This window comes from Stegastes partitus, unplaced genomic scaffold (genome assembly GCF_000690725.1).
Source record: "Stegastes partitus isolate 25-593 unplaced genomic scaffold, Stegastes_partitus-1.0.2 Scaffold600, whole genome shotgun sequence".
In the NCBI taxonomy this organism is placed as follows: Eukaryota; Metazoa; Chordata; class Actinopteri; family Pomacentridae; genus Stegastes; species Stegastes partitus.
The window spans coordinates 205219-223890 of NW_007578331.1; the positions used below are offsets into that span (position 1 = coordinate 205219).

The 18672-nt window shown below is 43.7% G+C and overlaps 1 protein-coding gene across 3 annotated transcripts in view; it reads right to left on the minus strand.

The window, feature by feature from the left end:
• The window catches only part of zfhx3b (zinc finger homeobox 3b), a 137355-nt gene that overhangs the window by 39679 nt on the left and 79004 nt on the right, over window positions 1-18672 (minus strand). The gene's annotated exons all lie outside the window — the stretch shown is intronic.

Here is an 18672-nt window from a genome sequence, read left to right on the forward strand (position 1 = left end):
GGAATTCTCGGGGGGTCCTGAGGGGTCAATACAGAACCATTCAGAGGAAAGGCTTGAGCAAGTTGCAGGCATTGACGTTCCTCTACCCAAGACAACTTACTTACTGTTTATTTAGCCTGCCCTGCTGTACGTCCCGATTAAGGCTTGGGATAATAGGCAGGGAGATAGATGGGCCTTTCTGCACTTGTGCAACACCCATTACATGAACTGGATTTTGGTCTAAAGGGCTTGTCCCAACTAATAAGTCATCATCTCACACTTAGTTCTGTTTCTTGTTTTGTTTAAGACCGTTTCGGGATGAATGACTTAAAACAAACTTTTCTATCATGTTGCTTTTATGTGTTCGCGGCAGCACTTTCCAACAAAATAAGTGATAAATTCATGCCGTCATGTCTTCGTACAGCCACGGTGCAGTTCTCACATTTGGGTGTGACTAATTAAATTGAAAACAAATCACACATTAAAGTGATACTTGTGCCTTATAAGAACAAACACACTTTTTTTAAAGACAAGCTCCCATAATTAATTGAAGCCAGCTACAGCCGCCATGCAATGAGTGGAAAACATTTACTATACTGCAAATGGGTAAAGGAAGACATGAAGGGTGGGGCTCGACAATCAGCATACTTAACACTATTGTTTCCAAAGTGAGACTTACAGTAAAGCACCAGCTGTCACCGCGTACTTTTTCTTCCCCCTTTGTTCCTTAATAATAACCGCGCAGTCAAATGCTTTATTTACACCACATGAATATGAGATAAATGAAAACGTTGAACAATGAATGAGGCGATGTATTCCAGGTAAGACAATTCTCACTTTAAAACATAAAAAGTATTGATTCGTAACCTTGCTATTATTCATGGACAGAGAGCGTGCGTCTTTCACACAGAGCTGTGGTTTGTTGCGCGACTCTCCGGCTTTGCTCTTTGTTGCAACTGTCAAGACAATCAGGCTTTTGTGGCTATTTACAAGCACTATTAGGCATATTCTTTACCGCATAAACTATACAACACGTAATATGCATGATTAGAGGTTTGGTAATTACATGCTTCTGGAGTTATTGACCAAGAAATTTGTTTGTTATAATTCTGCTGGCAAATTTTCGTGTGTTGCCTGAGCGGCACTTGAATCCTTCGCTCCAACTCTGAAACCCCCGAGTCTGCTGTACAGATAGTTTTAGACAAAGAGACGAACGAGGACTGCGCTGGAGTCGGAGGAGGCTGAGAGAAAGAAGAAAGAAGGATCCTTACAAAAACAATAAAGTTTCAAATCTCGGAGCTTGAATCCGCCCGTATAAAGAAACAAGATGAATTGGACTAGGATATAATATGAAGCCGACTGCTTTAGCTGATTCTATAACTTCAAGACCGAGGCAACAAATAATGTAACGTCATTTAAATACAATATTAAATATGACTCTTTTCAAAAATGATTTCCAATTTGTTTGATGGCCTCTAGAATCGCTGCACACAATTATTTTCCTTTTCTGTGGGGCTGTGAACACTGTGGGACAGACTGCAGCTTTACAGCCATGTTAAATACACACAGCAGTAAAGAGGCTGCATGAGAAAATTGCTAAGAGTATAACAGAGATAACCTGGTTGGACTATTTGCTGCGCTTTCCTGTAGATGCACTGCCTGAGGTAATTGGTTTAGGGATAACATTAATTACCACATTGCTCATTAATGGATGAAGCCTTTATTGGTTCCATTGATCAGCAGGACCTGTTAGCCATCATCCTAAGCAATGGTGGATGTAACAAGCTTACATATTGGCATATCAATTAATGCAATCAATTCCTGTCTAGCAGTTGCCATTCCCCCTGTCTAACCCGCCCCCTTCCGATCGCCCCGTCTTTTTCCTCTATCATGCATCTGGATGGTCGGGACAAAAAGGCCCGGAAGTTTATTAACAGATTTCCCAATTGTTCCTTTAGTCGAGGTCGCATTAAACTGACTGAGGCGCCGTAGCTGTCCACCGATCGGTCACTAGAGGGATTTCTCCAAGAGTAGTCCATCACAGGACCGAAAATTAAAGAGGAAAAGTGCAACATACTACAAGCTACACGCCACTGGGAGAAAACGGCTTTAACTGATGTGAAACACATGCTCTAACAACAATAACCCGGTATTATAAATTAAATGCACTTTGAAAGTTCAGTGGTGTAAATGTGAATTTATGATGTAAGCGGTTGGAAATAAATGCATCTGAAAACATTCCAGACACAGATGTAGTTGTCTTGTAGTGTAAGTCCTTATATGAAGACAATCTTAAAGCGATGGCAGAATAAAGTCCTGAGATTTGTAGCGCCGTCTAGACTTCGCTTGATCCTGCTCGGGAGAAAAAGCATACTTCCTTTTTTCTTTTTTTTTTATTTAAGATCAATGCGCCTTTTAAGGAGTCATTGATTACAACTTGGAATCCTCTCCGTGTCACGCGTGCTCCGAAAAGGGGCGACTGACTTCAAATACAAGGCTGCCGTGCCCTGCTATAACATGGTGAAATGGGTAGAACATCAGGAATGAATGAGGAGAGTAGGGTGTGATAACTGAGAGCACACCATGACAAAGTGGAGGGATTTACCGTTGGGCCCGCAGCACTTCATTTGCTTAATAACAGATCATTCTATAAGAAAGTGGCTGCTCGGAGGGGGATATCACCCAACGAGGATGTCTCACTTGCAGAAATCCTATTTGAAGACAACACCTTTTGAGCGCTCATCCTCCTCCACGCCTAAGACGATCAACGCGCATGACAGGCCCCATTAATATGACGCCCCGTGTAACCTTGCTCTTTCTCCCTCTCTTCCAACGGGAACAAAACTGATAGCCAGGGAGGAGGGGCATTACGTTCTGACTGAGCATGTAACGGGAGGGGTGGTGTTCATTTTGAAAAGATGTCTTACACATCTTCCTCTGAGCCACCTGGAGCCACCTCTGCCAAGGTGAGGGAAGTGCACGGAGCAAGGAGGAAGTGGGTCTATTTGAAAAACGCCAGGGTTTGAGTTCCCTTCCTCCTCAATTAGATTTCACTCATTACTGTGGATCTCTGACCAACCGGTGTCACTCATTGCAAAGACAACAAAAAATAGGCATAGCTGGATGTATACAGACAGTAAATCTAGTGGAAAAACACTGCTGATAATTACAAAAAAAAACGTTTTTCTGTGTCTATAAGTTGAGAAAATGTCAATATTGGCAAGACAATGACACAGAATCACTAGTTTGCATATTAAAAACTCCATTCAGCATTACCATGATGATCAAGGTTAGGTCTCACGCCGCTGTACAACGAGCACATATGCTATTGTTGCTTTAATTATTTCTTAAACGCACGGTGCAGAATGTGTCTCCGGTGATTGCTAATGCAATTCCGCCGTGGTTACTCCCAGTCAAAAGGCGTGTTTGTTGGACGGTGTTGTGTGTGTGTGTGTCGAGTGGCGGACCAGACGCGCAGGCAGTTAGTCGGACAGCCCTCGCTCGCTCGATGCGGGACCTCCTGAAGGCCCCTGTCCCCTGAGCAGCACACAAGTGGGCTGAGCAATTAACAATTTCATGCTGATTGCCTGAAGCATGTTTTGCTATGCCATAAAGATAATAGCATGAAGGGTGCAGCGGCGGCGGCAGCCCCCACTCCCCCTCCTCCGGTGTTCCTCTATTGCTTCCATCTCTCAATTCTCTCCTGTGCAATTCACATGTTGGAATGGCGCTCTGCCTGCTTGCTTTATTAAAGACACTCTCCCTGCTTAGAGGGCGCATTTAAGAAGAAAAAAAAAATATATAAAGATGACTCCCTGAAGAGTAAACAGGGATGATTATTAAAGGGAAGGAGAAAACTAGAGTCTTGGTCTCCCACTGGTTTCTTGATTTGAAAGTCTAATTTGGCAACTGCACACAACAGGCGTGCAGGTAGACAAAACAAACAGGTTCCATTCCCCCAGACAAACGGAGCATGCTCAGTGGCTCCCGGTGACAGCCCTCATCTTCCTCATTCTCTTCCCTGCCATGGCATGACAGCAATCCACTCTGACCATGGAGCTCACCGCTGTGCAACAGGAAAATCTGTGCACCGCTAAACGTGCTGTTCGCGTGCAGTGCAGAGCGTATAAAAGAGCGCAGAATGCTGTAAAAACATGGGACGGCATTACATCAGTAGCTATGAGAATACTGTACGTCTGATTATCTGAATTCTGAATGTGTGTTTGTGTGGACGTAGAAAACCAGAAGGCTTTTAGTCTTATCTCTGGGAAAATCTTGCATTTTCTGTTGCTCCTTTATAATGAAGTGCACGCTGCATGATTAGAAACAGAGTGACCCCCACCAAACAAAACCCCAGCCACTGCTGCTAATGGCGGACAACAGCGATCGTGGCACACGTTCCCCAGGCCGTCGAGTTCACATTATCCGTATGGTACAAAGAAGCCACGAATTCCCTCATTTTTCAGCCTTGATGCTGCTAATGACGTCCCATGTTCCTGTGTCAATAAATGGAGATTTTATTAGCGCTCTACTTTCCCAGATCATAGAGGCCATGTGAAAATGTAATGCTTCAGACTCTGACATGGTATAGAAAGCACAGGAATATGCATATGCTCCAAGAGTAGTGAAATTTAAGGCGATGTCTTGAATCATCGTTTTGCACACAGCGTCTATTGCCCACCATTACTTCAGATCACAGTGTTACAGCAGCAAATAGTCTCCAGACACAATGTGCATTTCTTTATTCTGAATATGCCAGCGAAAAGTTTATAAATATATACATGTGTTGCCTCAAATACGCTAGTAAATGACTGCATTAGGTCTGGCACTCCCAGCACTCAGAAGGCCACATTATTACCAATCTAGCCCCAGGGTCATTGTTTTTACTATGTGAAAACAAACCCTAAAGACATAAGGAGGAGGTGCTGTGGACAAAGGGTTGCAGCAACAGCCCCCTCTGCCCCTCTGGCACGCCCTCTCTGACCCCCTCCCTCCCTCCCTCCCCACCTCCCAGGCTTCTGGTTGCCTTTCCACCCCCTGGCTGAGTGTGAAAGTCCAGCTGGCACACTGACAGCCCCGACACCTCGGCTAGCATCGCCGCATTACGGCCCCCATTTTGTTTATGATATGGAGCCTGTCATTAATTTGCATTCTGAAGGAGCAAACACACACACACACACACACACACACACACACACACAGGCACATGCACACTTACCATGTGATAAGGAGAAACATGTTTTTGCGTTAATTTATACAATATAATGTCACCCCCCCACCACCACCCCAGACACACAACAACACGCACGCACACACTTATAAATTGCAGTCACATCCCCCTGCTAGAAGGGGATGATAATTGCGGACGGCCAATAAATTACTGCTGCCTCCACATCAATTATAAGCATCACGTCTGGCAATGAGGAAAATGAGATCTTGTGACAAATTTCATGAGGCTTGGCTGCCCAGCAGCCTTTCTTAACATGCTACAGATAGCAATCCCTTATCTAGCCTCTGTAATGGGGAGCTACGGATAGAGAGATGGAGCTGCAGCCATTTAATTAAAAAGCTGGGGGTAGGGGGTGGAGAGGTGTAATTCATTGAAAAGGCACAGGAAGGAGACAAAGCCTTTGTCTCCAATACATATTTTGCTCAATATTGTCACTCATCAGAGGCCAAGTTTGCATCTCTGCCGACAACAATTCTGGAGATTTTTTTCCGTGTCTTTGTGCTCGTCCTGTCGCTATTTTCCTCTCTGTTTGGTTCCCTCTTCTTGCCTTGTTTTTTATATTTCCCAGGAGTCCGCTGTTTTCTCCACTGGGACAGCTACAGCGTTTTTTTACGAATGACTGCGGTGGACAGACAGTGGCACTGAATGAAATGGCCCCTGCACCTAATTGTATTCCCACCTGGGGAAGGCAGGCAAGGGCGGAGGCTTCAAGAGCACAGCAATGAGGATTTATGGCAGATGGGGAGACGGCAAAATAAAACACCGAAAGGGATGGCTCTTAAATCTCATTCCCAGTGCAATATTCATTGTAGTTGCAATCGGGTGTGCTGATAGAGCGCTGAAAAAACGACCGCTGTGTTCAAATTATGGCTGTACTCTCTACTAATATTTAACATCATTAGAAAATCATTAGAAAACCATCATAAAACCTGGGATTATGACCAGAGCATTAAACACAATGATTATTCAGTGTGTTCCTTCTCCGCTTTGCCTTGGAAATGAGATTTGCACTGCTGCGTCTATGTAGGGGGAAAGTATGAATATTTTTCATAATTACTGTAACATTTGAAAACATTGGCTTGCATGAATTACTATACTATTATGAAGTTATGTTTGTCTGCCCAAAAGCAAAGTTTTCAATGAGGCTTTGCATGAGATATCATTAATGTACTTTCACGGGGGGGCATCAGTAGGAATAACGGCAATATTTTATTAAACCTTAACCTTACAAAGCCTCACCAGCTGTACGAGTAGCAGCATTGTTTGGACCGCTGCTTCAAAAGGTGTTGGGATACGAGGAAGCAAAGCTGTGATGAGTTTCAAAGCATTAAATAAACTTCAGTAATGGATATCAGAAAGAAATCTAGCAAATCTGGTTCCAACACTTCAAATAAGAGCGGTGTATATATATTTTCTACTGTACGCTGATGTCTACTTGAAGAAAAGGGAGGGCCGACCGTGTCAGAGTTGAGTCTTTACTTTTTGGGATTTCTCGGCAGCCCCATTATCAAGAGCAGCCATCAGCACAAAGATAAAAGATCCTAATGGAGCTGGCCCTAGTGGAGATGAAAGGTGCAGAGATGGCACACTGTTATGAATCTCTAATGCAGCCCATGTTTCTAAGGTAATGACTGACTCTCAGGCCTCTTTCACAGGATTTCCTGCTTAGGGCCCAGGCGATAAAGGTCTCCTATTCCTTGTCACTAAGCAGTGAGATAGAAACCCCGTGGCTCACATTGGAAACTATCCTGAAAAAAGGTACACAGCGAGAAAAAAGGAAAAAAAAAAAGCACGTTGGCGTCGCCTCTGATTTAGTCAATGGATTGACATAATCAGTTCAAAACGGTGGAAAGGTTGAAGATAATATTTCTTGTCGTCGCTGAATTTGACTTATGGTCCGTTGCTACTCTTTAAATAAACTGATAGCAATGAGAAGCGGCACAAAAGCCTAATTTCGGCGACGCTACTGTATGTTTAAAAAAACAACAACGCCTCGTTTTGTTTGAATCGCACGGAGGACGGCGACGCTCCAACGCTTTCAGACGCCGCCGAAGTATACGTGTTTTACAGTAGGTGAGGACTATGAACAACATATTCTTTTTGGGTCAGGATGAGCAGGAGGCTAATGTAAGAGCAATTCCTTGTCAAGCTTTTCAGAGTAATTGAACTGACACTTATGAGAAGCAATGTTCTTTTAAATGCATTACTTGGCAGATAGCAGGGCTTTTGTCCCTTAAACTTTGCCAGCAAAAAATCATGCCCTTTGAACAACAGGGAGAGGTGAAAATACATAGCGAGAGAAGTCTTTTTCTCCAGTCCCTTTCACAGAACCTAATGGATTGTGAGCACTTAATGCATTAATCAATCAATATCTCTCACTGTACATCAACAACGCGACCAAGTTATGAATGACCTTTGCAACAAAAAAGGACACTTAAATGCACACAAGATTGCTCCTAGGTTAGTAGCTCGGTCCCGGTTTTTACCACGCATGATTACACCTTCACAAGGCACGGGGCCGTTAACAGTGCACTAAATACACTGAGGTTAGTTGTTCCGCAATTTGCACATGAATTTTGCTGGAAGCAGTGAAAGACTGTAGCCTTGGCTCTTCCATAAAGACGCCTCCTATACCCACCTGGTACCTGCTGGTAATTATAGAACACCCTTCAAGATGCACAACTTTAGAATTATTTCCTATGGGTTTGCATCCACTTTCTTTTTCGCATTACAGCCCACTATAAGCGGCAGGATTGGTCACCAAGCAACATGAGAGTTGCTGCTGTTGCCTGCACCCGAGAAGACATCATGAAAGATAAGTGCTCTTCTTTGTAGTATGACTCAAACACTAATTTAAAGATGGTCTCTATCTTTAGATAAAAGAATATGAGAAAAAAAAAAGAAAAAAACACTCTCAGCGGAGAGGAATTGTTATAAGTACTGGGGTATACTCCAACGGTTGCCCATTGAAAGTCATTTTCAACATTACACCACTTATAAGGTTTATTGAATAATCAGTGAGTCACATTTGCAGCTATTTTGTATCGGCTGGAAAGTGATGCAAGACAAGAAAAACAACTCTGAAATTCTAATTGTTCCCCTTATGCTACGACGTTAGCTGCTATTTTATTAATCTCTCTAAAACTAAAAAAAAAATTTAAAATCTCCTCCCAGGACAAAGATCCACAAACTGGAAAAACAACAACAACAAAACAAAAACCATCCCATCCCTGCCTTTATATTCTAATAGTGTGGTTAGGATGGACTTAACGGAGGATGGTGGTGGTAGGTGATGACGGAGCACGTTTTAAGGTGGCTAAGATAAGGGGTATATCCCCGTCCTGAGTCCTGGTCGAGCAGCGACGTGAAGCCTGGACGCAGAGTGGAACGGACAGGAGCTGACTGCAGAGAGTCCGAGAGAAGAGCCCAGAACAAGAGCACAAACTAAGGCTATTGTGGTCAACGCACAATGGTCTTGCAAAGTGACTGCAGAGGGCCCTTAAACAAAGACGGCATTGCCTTTCGCTCTCCCCCACCCAATTAGATTCTTTTGCCCAGTTTAACATGACAAAAACAGCCCATTTTTCCTAATTCTGGCTGCCACACTGGCCCATGTGCCACCTTAAATCGAGTAAGCCCCAGAATGCGGGTCCGTCTGTTGGACTGACAACGACTTGTGACATGGATTCAAACACATCCACTGTGTTCTCCGTTCTGCGCCTCACACACAAATATGTGGCCCATCTCAGCTTTCCCAAGTGCTTGAAATATTCAGCGTATACATGAGAGGGACTCGTTTCCAGAGAAACCTCACTTACCAGGCAGTGCTAAGGTTAATAATTTTTAGGTTCTTTTTTTTTTTTGAAGGATTTTAAACAGAAAAATACCTGGATTTTTACTTCCTTTAAAGAACAGATCTACAATCAGATTTCTTTTTTTTCGTCCCCATGCGACCAAAAGTTGATGCGTTTCCTGCAGCAAGAAGAAACTGTTCTCTATAGATTACAATAAACGTGGTCCTCTTGAGACAATCACAGCTCGGCGTACGCTTCTGGTAATAAAAAGCGAAGAGAAAAACGGGGTAAAAACACAAATGAGCCGATGATCACGAAGCCCTCAAAGCAATTTAAAAACAGTTACAGTTCAGTGTTTGCACTGCAAATGGTACTGTAATTCTATTTCACCCAAATATTTAAATTACTGATTTATTTAGTCTCAGGTTTTCCTTTTATTCTATATAAACACTGATGAACCGAGCCCTTAGCAGCGAGCGCTTATGCTTAATAATTATCTTTTGTGACAAGTGCAAAAACCACGCTAGGCTAAATAAGATATACGAGGTCATTCCTAATGACAAGACACAACAGATGCCACGCCGTTATTGATCTGTGTGTTTGCAAATCCATAAAATATCCACACATCCTTGTTTGAAACTGATGGGTGTTTAAAATTGTGTCCAACACAATGCAATTAGCAAAAAAAAAATGCATGCTACAAATAATAATAAGGAACGAACTCCTTCTGATCACATGTTCAGGTGAGGGTTTTAGTTCCTGTTAAAAGTTGAATTATCAACAAGTACCACTGATAGAGAAGTACGTGTTTATATTTTTTGCTAGTAATGGTTGAGCTCTGTCTAATAATTCCAGATTATTCACCTGAGCAGACAAAAAGCAAAACAGTCCATTCAGAGAACGATTAAAGTGCACATATATCAGTGCAATATTACAGCTTAAAAACACAAACCATTTATCTCTTAAGGAGAAACTAGAACGTCTTATATCGCAGCGCTTGGTGAAACATAACATATTTATGCAAAAAAAAAAAAAAGGGCCCAGAGGTGCACGTCCTCCCTTCTATGGTCACTTCTGCTTCATAGCTGAATTGACTCAATATGTCCTCCTGTGTGTTTACTGAACAAGTAGCATGAAAATTGACCTTTGCTTGCTTTCATAACAATGGATTATTCATCTTAATGCTTCAAATGACTAAATGTGCCGTCAGTGCTTGTGGAAAGCAACGAGAAATTCAGGAAACGGACATTTTTCCTAAAACAGTTACCCTTTGCTTATTATATAAACAGAAAGAAAATTGTTTTAGCTCTTTTTTCCTGCGCTGCACTATTTTCAGTGTTAGTTAAAGAAGAACAGTGAAGTCTGTAAACCAGAAAAACAACAAGCGTGGAAGCTTTAATTTTTTTTATTATTAATGCCCGTGTCACAGGAAGCGTTTTGCCAAACACGGGCGGTTTCACAGGATGGAAGTAGTTAAATTATACTGCTAGTAGATAAACGTTTCCGGTTGTGATTTGGAATTGATCAATTGATAATTGTTCGAAGCCGTATTGTTGCAGTAAAAGTCTTCCCTCTCTAGTGGAACTTCATCAGTGTGCATTTACAGTGTAAATGCCTGACTGCTTGTTCACTTCCCCTTGCTTAAATATCATCCATCACTAAGCTCATCCAGGCTCGTTTTTTTTTTTTTCCGACTGGACAGTGGGAAGAACGTATCTTCAGCCAACTAATGAAAAAGCAGCGACACATCAGCGTTTCCAGCCAGACAAAGAGAGACTGTGAGGGATAGGCCATCCGCCGGACCAGGAGAACACCATAAATTTGACTGAGTCAAACAAAAACTATTCTGTCCTTGATTGTCACTGTGCAGGCGGTTGCTTTTGATTAAACAGAGCTGAGCTGTGACTCCATCACAATTCAGACATCCTTCCTTTAACAAACATTGCCTTCACAGAACAATTAACTGTCAAGTCGGTAGCCACCTCCTTACAAAAGACACTTTCTGCATGCGTTCTGCTGATCAGCCATATTGTTCCTCACAACGCTTATCCTCGAATAACCGCCGTCTCACTCTGCGCCAGGTTCATCGGAAAATTACCTGGAAGTTTGCCGGCGCGGGCCTTCGACCTGAAGGTGCTTCGTAATCGATGGCGTCCTACTATGGCGTCACCGGTGGTATCACACTCGCAGCAGTGTGGGAACTTGTGTTTGCTGCCGATACCTAGCCGCGGGGGGTAAGAGGGGGGCCGTATTTATGGAAACTAGACGAACCCAGAATAATTCCTAATATCCACCCGTGGAAAGTTTCCTCTAATGTCACACACACCATCAGCAACATACAGCAGAACCTTCCTCCCACTCATATTATCCTTTTGTGTTTTTCACCAAACTCATCCATTTCTCTTGATCCACCCTCCTCTCACCCTCCTCAGGTGGTGTGTAGTGTACTGTCAAGCACAGCGTGAATCAATGACTGGTGCTCACGCCCACAGGTAAAGGTTAGAAAGGTTCACTATTGAATTATTTCTGCACTTCTCTCATTGCTGCCATCTGCCTGGCTGCTTTTAGTTGATGTGGTTGAGGCACTGGAGGGGACTCTTTTTGCTAATGCACTCAAAACATGAATGCGTGCGTGTGTGTGTGTGTGTGTGTGTGTGTCCTGAATGTGTCTGTATGGGGTGTGTGTGTTTTTTTTTTCCTGTAAGGATGTTTTCTTCAAATGTAACTAACATAACATGAATTTGCACATTAGGCAACATACACACCAGCGTACTTACAGACACACACACTTAAACTTACACACACTCTGTTCACTACTCTTGCCGATCTATCAGACAGTGGATAATGAATCACAACATCTGTGCTTTCAGCCAGTCTTTGTTTCATCTGCCTTTATTCTAATGGAGCCTTCGGACTGTGAGGGCAACATGCTGCTGGATAGGGCATCCTTCACTCTCTGGTTTTGTTTTGCTGTCAGCGAGGCTGATCGTCTCTGCTGGACCCAGGGTGAACTCGTCCATAGCACAGATCATGCCCTTTGATCCCCCAGCTCTCTCTGGGGGGCACAAACAGCCTTATTAAAAATGGCTAAATAAAACTTTCCTAGCCTCGACTCGATAGTTCCCAAACTTTACCCCTGCTTCTTCTCTGATGCTGCCTATGGTCAAATTGAGCTGCCTAATTCTGACAGCGAGAAACACTGCTCACCCAATACCAAAACATAGAAACAAATGAAGCAATCTAAGCGTTTAACAATTTATTGCTTCTAGTTCCTAGACTACCTGGCATACACTTGCACTACAATCAATACCACAGACGAGAACATGCTGGATGTAAGATGATAATGTGAGCCTTAGGGGAAAGTTCAAGTAAGGAGCATGCAGGAGACCTATAAAAAAATGAAATATTACAACTACTACATATTACCAGTAAAAGACACACAAAAAAAAAATTTTAAAAACCAAACAAAAGAAAAAGTATCTGCATTGTGTTGCGACCGCAGGCGAGTTATTCCAGCGGCATGTATACTGCAGAGAACCTCGCGCTCATTACTTTGACAAAGATGATCAACCAAATTGGCTTCGATGATGAGAGACAGACACAACTAACGCTGTGTAATTGTGATCGCATTACAAGAGGCGCTGGAGTGATGTTAGTTGTGGAGATGAATTTGTCCAAGTGAAGACCCTCCGTGACATCCTCTAATCAGAGAAGTCGTTTACATCTGGCTGCACTAAAAAATATTATCCATACAAACTATACGTCACACTCTCTTTCAAACGCATCTCACTGGAATTGAAGAGCAGAAGCGTGTTTCTCCTTCCTCTCATGTACCTATGGCAGTGACATGACTGCTGCTATAATTAAACCCATCACAACCATTATGTCTTTGGCACCTAATCTATTCCCTCCTCCTCCGTCTGTGTCTGTCTGTAACCACAGACTTCCCGCCCTCGGCCCCTGACTGACAGACCCTGTGGAGGCTGTGGTCACTCCGTGTGAGTGACACGAGGGGCAACGGGGCTATACTGCATTACCTCCTCGCCCCCCCCCGTGAGCTCCTCCTGATCCTGCAATCCAGCACCTCTCACACCACCGATCGCCACCTCTGCTCCAATATCCAGCAGCAAAGCCTCAAGGCCTGAAAATAGAACTCATTAACACGTTTAGTAAGTACAAATGAGATGACTGTCTCCTGATGGACTGTCTATCTTTTGGATCAGCTTTCAAGGAGAGTGTGTGGTAATGACAAGAGAGAAGGGAAACCAATATTATAATGTGCTGCCAGCCTCCTCTGAAAATGGGCTTGATGACAGGGAGAGCCTCTTGCACCCACACACGGCCCGGCGTGTCGGCGCGGACACCTATGTGCGCGCTCGTTTACGGCCGTGCGATTTTTGCAAAATAAAATCTGCCGCATATTTACACCCGCGTGACACAACTGACAGTGGAATCACACGCGGGCCGCAAAACATACAGAGGCGAGGTGAAGCCGGCGTGTGCGACTCTGCCCGTGTGCAGCATTAGCAGGTCGGCGGCTGTAATTTCGAGAGGCTATTGTTTTTGTTGGTTTAATGCGACTCAGTTTGTCCTCGTTGAATTCATCGCTTGTCTGACTGTTTTTTTTTTCCATTTTATACACACTCATCTTTGGCATTTCTGCTGCCTCGGCTCCTACTCTGAGTCAGATGTATTAGACTGGGTGGCACACCAGGAGTCAGACTTTACCCACCTTCCAGCCTGAGGGAAAAACTGGCCAGTATTTATGGAACCACGGTTCAGTCAGGAGTGGTAGTAAAAATCTGGACACCAGACTTTTTTTTTTTTCTTCTTCTTATTCACAGCCTATCCCAGAATAGAGTGGTGGCTTTCTGGTCAATTTGCTATTACAAGATGAGCCAGGAAAGGAATTCATACCAAGCCTGTAAAGCAGGGGGCAGAGGGAAAGAAAGGACTCGCTTGTGTTAGTTTGAGCAACAGGGTCATATGAATGCTGAAACACAACTGGAAAATCTATAAAGCCATCATTTTGGCTTTTTAATAAATGTCTAGTCTTTTGTAATATTTTCAAAATGAAAAGTAATGTATTTATGAATTTCCTGGCACGTTCTGCAGACAGCAAACAATTTCCTATGCTGCCTGGATGCCCTTCGGACAGGGATTAGAAGGCAGGCGACTGACAGAGGCCTGACTGAGCTGCAGGCCCTCTGGGGCCCTGCTCATCCAGGCCTGCACGGTCCTCATCCTCATATCCACTCTGCATCACCAGGGCAATAACAGCCTTTATTAAAAGCGCATTGCAGCAGTGTCTGTCTATACAACTTACTTTCAGATTGGCCATAATGTGGCATGTAGAAAGGGTCTGGTGGTTAGGGGCTACAATATCCTGTTTCTGGAAAGGTTTACTTTGCATTTTAACAAGCACGAATAAGGAAGGACATTCCAGAAATGGCTACCGTCTGTTTCGCTCCTGCCTGTGGGGAGCAAAAAGCTCAGACTATGGCCCTCGCATGCCATCAGAGCGTGGCCCGGCTCACCTCTGACTTTACCTGGCTTTAGCTGTAGCTTAGCCACTGGACATGCAGATAGTCACAGCATGATACGCTCTGTTAATATGCTGCCAAAAAAAAAAAGAGCAGTGAAAAGCGGAAGATGAAACAAAAGGATCAATATTGTGCATATCACACATGTGGTAAAATAATTTCGACAGACTGCGTGTCAACACTTCCTATCTGCCGTCATTAAACCTCAGTGTGAGCTGCAGGGTGCTGTGCAAAGCCTAAAATATGACTGACTTTGCTCTATTTGCTTTATTAATGCATTTTTCCATGTCACTGTGTATTTTCCAGCTTTTCAGAGTGTCTCAAGAATTATGCATGAGGCAGAGAGGGAGGCATGTGGGGAGGGAAGAGAAATGCCTCTGTTGTCAGGACAGGCCTTGCTATTAGGTGTGTGACCCTGAAAGTGCACCCCTTTTAGCGAAACAAGCAATGGATCTCATATTGGATGCCACTATTATGCAGTAATTTGTATGCATCCTTTCGTCTCATTTCCATTTAATAATGCACACCGCTACCCCCACCCAGTTTCTCAAACTGGTCATTAAAAGTAACGCCGGTCTAAACTGGAGGCTTAAGTTCCACTTACAAGCAGCCACAAAGTGGTAGATTTAACAACTGCAGCGTCAAAGTGAGATAACCCCTCCCCACACCAGGCTTCGCCCTTCAATACCCCGGCCTCTATGTCCACACAGACTGGAGACAATGACTGGTGGCTGCCCAGGTGGCCTCAGCCCCAGCCTTCTCCTTCCCAGCCTCCTAGGCTCACAGACAGGGATTTCCTCCTGCGATGAGAGCCAAGCCGTCACAGCCCAGCGATCAAGGGCCTGCCATCTGTGACTGAGGCAGATTTACAGCAGGAGCTAATCCACACTGTCAGCCACGTTTGTTCTCCATCTCTGCCTCCTCCATACACATACATAAACTCACACACATACACCGCTGCTGCAAAATACTAATATTTTACATTTCTGAAATGCTCTCTCCTGCATCGCTCTCTTTTCTCCTCGTCTCACACACACACAGGCGCAAAGCAAACACTTCTTGGAGAAGGGCATTCACCCTTCACTGCAATTTAACTTTGCCCTTTTTAAAGGCATGATCTAATTCTGTTCTACACTCAAAAAATAACTTTAGTCGATTAAATGTTAAGAAATGAGAAACCTCAATGTGTCACTGAGTTACATGCCCTGGTGAACATCATTCATATGAAATAGGGTCATCATATGCTCAAGTGTCACACTAGCTCTCACGCGCAAGCTCCCAAAACTCGTTCCCTCACATCTCCTGCATCCATTTTTAACTATTTTCACCTATTCGCCAAATACTGGTCTCTCTCAGACACATTCAGCCTGACGTTGGTTCAACCTTTTCCCATCTCAACCTAAAACATATTCTGCTCTCGTGCCGTCAAACCAGCTGTCCTCCCAGGTGATCACTTCATGGGACTTGTATATTATTTCCCTGTTGCCTCCTCTGTCACATACATGTCTTCTCTTCATTCTGCTTCTATCTGCCACCCGGCAAGGCGCTGCTGTTCTTAAAACTAGAAGCTAGCACTGGTGCGTTGGTTCAAGTCAGTGCTAAGCTTTGTTCGGTGATCTCTGCACACAGGGCAGCTGTGTGGGGTTGGGGTCCCTCTGAGACCTCCTTTGTTTCCCCATAGATAAAGGGTTAAAGAAGACAAATGGAGGTGGGGCCACAGAGCAAAATGCCTAAGCAGCACATTTATAGCATGAGCAAGAATTAAAACAATGCCGGCCTTTTATCCCTGCGTTAGTCTAATTAAAAAGAAACCTAATTTCTGCTGCCCTTGCTCTCTTCGGACGTCCAGCCCAAAGGAGATTTGTGGCACCAAATCCCTGCAGTCCATGTTTTCCGCATCCTCATAAGGAACATTGATATGCAAAGTTGTAAAACATACCACATTGGTGAGCTAGCTCACATTTACTCCCTTGCTGTCATAGCAACTTAACAGTCAACTGCAGACCATGACTCAAAAACCTTATTGTTTAAAATTCAGGGGATTTTTCTCCCCCTCCTCCTCCACTTAAAACCACCTCTCTGTGCAACGCTGACATGTGTGTGACCGTAGTTGTGAGCCACTTCTGGAGAAAAGCAGTGTTCATATGTTTTGGGTAAAATCCCAGGCAGGCTACAAGCCCAGCACCTAAACCAGCAGAGAAACACTCGCAGGATCACAGAACAGCAGCAGGCGAGGGAATTACTGACTAGGTGACCCAGAAATCCAGGGGCAACTTTGTTTTAACAAACCAGGGAATGTTCCACCACTTTAGCAACTATGCCTCGACCACAAAAAAGAGCCCTGTGCCACAGAAGAGCCGGAGAAGAGGAAATTAAATATTACACTGGGAGGGAAGGGTTCAGGCCCAGCTGAGGGGTGGGGCTGTGAGGTGGACGAGCACAGCTGATGCTTTTGGGGTGTGAAATGGTAAAAAGAAAAAAAAAAAAAACGAGGGGTGTGGAGTCAGCAATTTTAGATTTAATGATTACAGGCAAAAGAGGCGCATTCATTATGGCGGTAATTTGATCATGATGCTCGGTAAACATTTTTGCACACTTCTGTTTTATTTAACGGAAAACAAATGGAGGTCACGTCGAACATGAGGACGAAGAGCGAAATCATAATGGTTCCTGTTTACCGATGTTGTTGTTAAACGGGTTTTCTGTCCTGGAAAGGAACAGAATGAATTTTTTTACTATGAAGGCTTATAATTAGCAAAACAAAAACAATTTTATGATACATTGGTAAAGCGGCGCCGAAGTTACGAGGCAAACCAGAAAAAGGCATTTAGACCGATGCCATCAATCAAACATCATCATCAAAGTACACAAAGAGACAGTAAAGACATTAAATCTAAATGACAACTTTAGGTGAAATTCTTGGAGATTGTGCTGGATGCCAGCGGTCTGCTCAGGGTGACTGTAATGTGATGAAGCTCTGCTCTCTGTTAGTGTTTGTGTGTGATGCTGGCTGCACACAGCTCCACTGCAGGGGGACGCTGCCTAACCCAAGCCTCAGATCCCTGATCCGGACACAAACTCATGCATCAAACACATGAAAGGTTTAAAAAAAAAAAAAAAAAGATTGACAAAAAACAGCATCTATTAAAAAAAAGATGAGAAAACACATTTATTTGCAAACAGCACGACAACTCCTCCTGTCTGAACGCCACACACAAAAAAATAAAAAGAAAATACCCAACCCCCCATCCCTTTTAACCTAAATGGCCCTTCCTCTTGCCTTTGCATGTTCGCTTGTCCACTGTACTGTAGTCATTAACATATTTGGAGTGCAGCGAGCAGAAAGCTTAATTGTCCCTAATTGCTCAGCTAAATATGTTCTCTAATGATTTGCTTCAGATCTGTGACTGCCTTTTGCGCAATTTCCCGGCCGCTGGCTTCATTATCCCTGCCTCCTTGGAACAAAGCGTCTTCACAGGCTGGCCTTTTTTTTTTTTTTTTCCTCTCTCCTACATAACACAGACAGCGAGTATGTGTGCGAGGGAAGTAATGGTTCCCTCTTGGAAGGACACACAATAGAGCCCCTTTGTCAGGGCACAGGAGTTAAAGTGATTAGAAAACCAAATCTCTACTAAGAAAGAGTGTTAATTGACCACAGCGCACTCTTCCTAATCAGTCTATAATAAATGGGCAGTTGAGGCACTTTGTTTCAGCCGTGCTACTGTTGTTACGTCTGTTTTTTTGGGTGTTCTTGTTGTTGTCTCAGCTGCTGCTGCTGTTGTTCGGCTCCTCCTTCTCTCGCCTTGATGCTCCGTCTCAATATGTTTTTAATGGCTAGAAAAAGTCAGCGCCCATTAACGGGGATTTCTGTTTGGACTGGGGCACGCTGGCTTTGCAGGAACAATTTGCGTCAATTAGACTTATCGATGATATCATAAATACTTCTGAAGATGAAAGTTTCAGCCTTGTTTGTTGTCGTCTACTTTGTCTTTCAGTTCTGTCGGCGTGAAATCTTCTGTAATGGCGCCCAAGAAAACTAAAATCTGAGCACAAAACTTATGCTTTTGTTTTGAAATAGACGCTTTATTTCTAATTTTATGAGGAAGTAAATGTAAAACAATCGTGA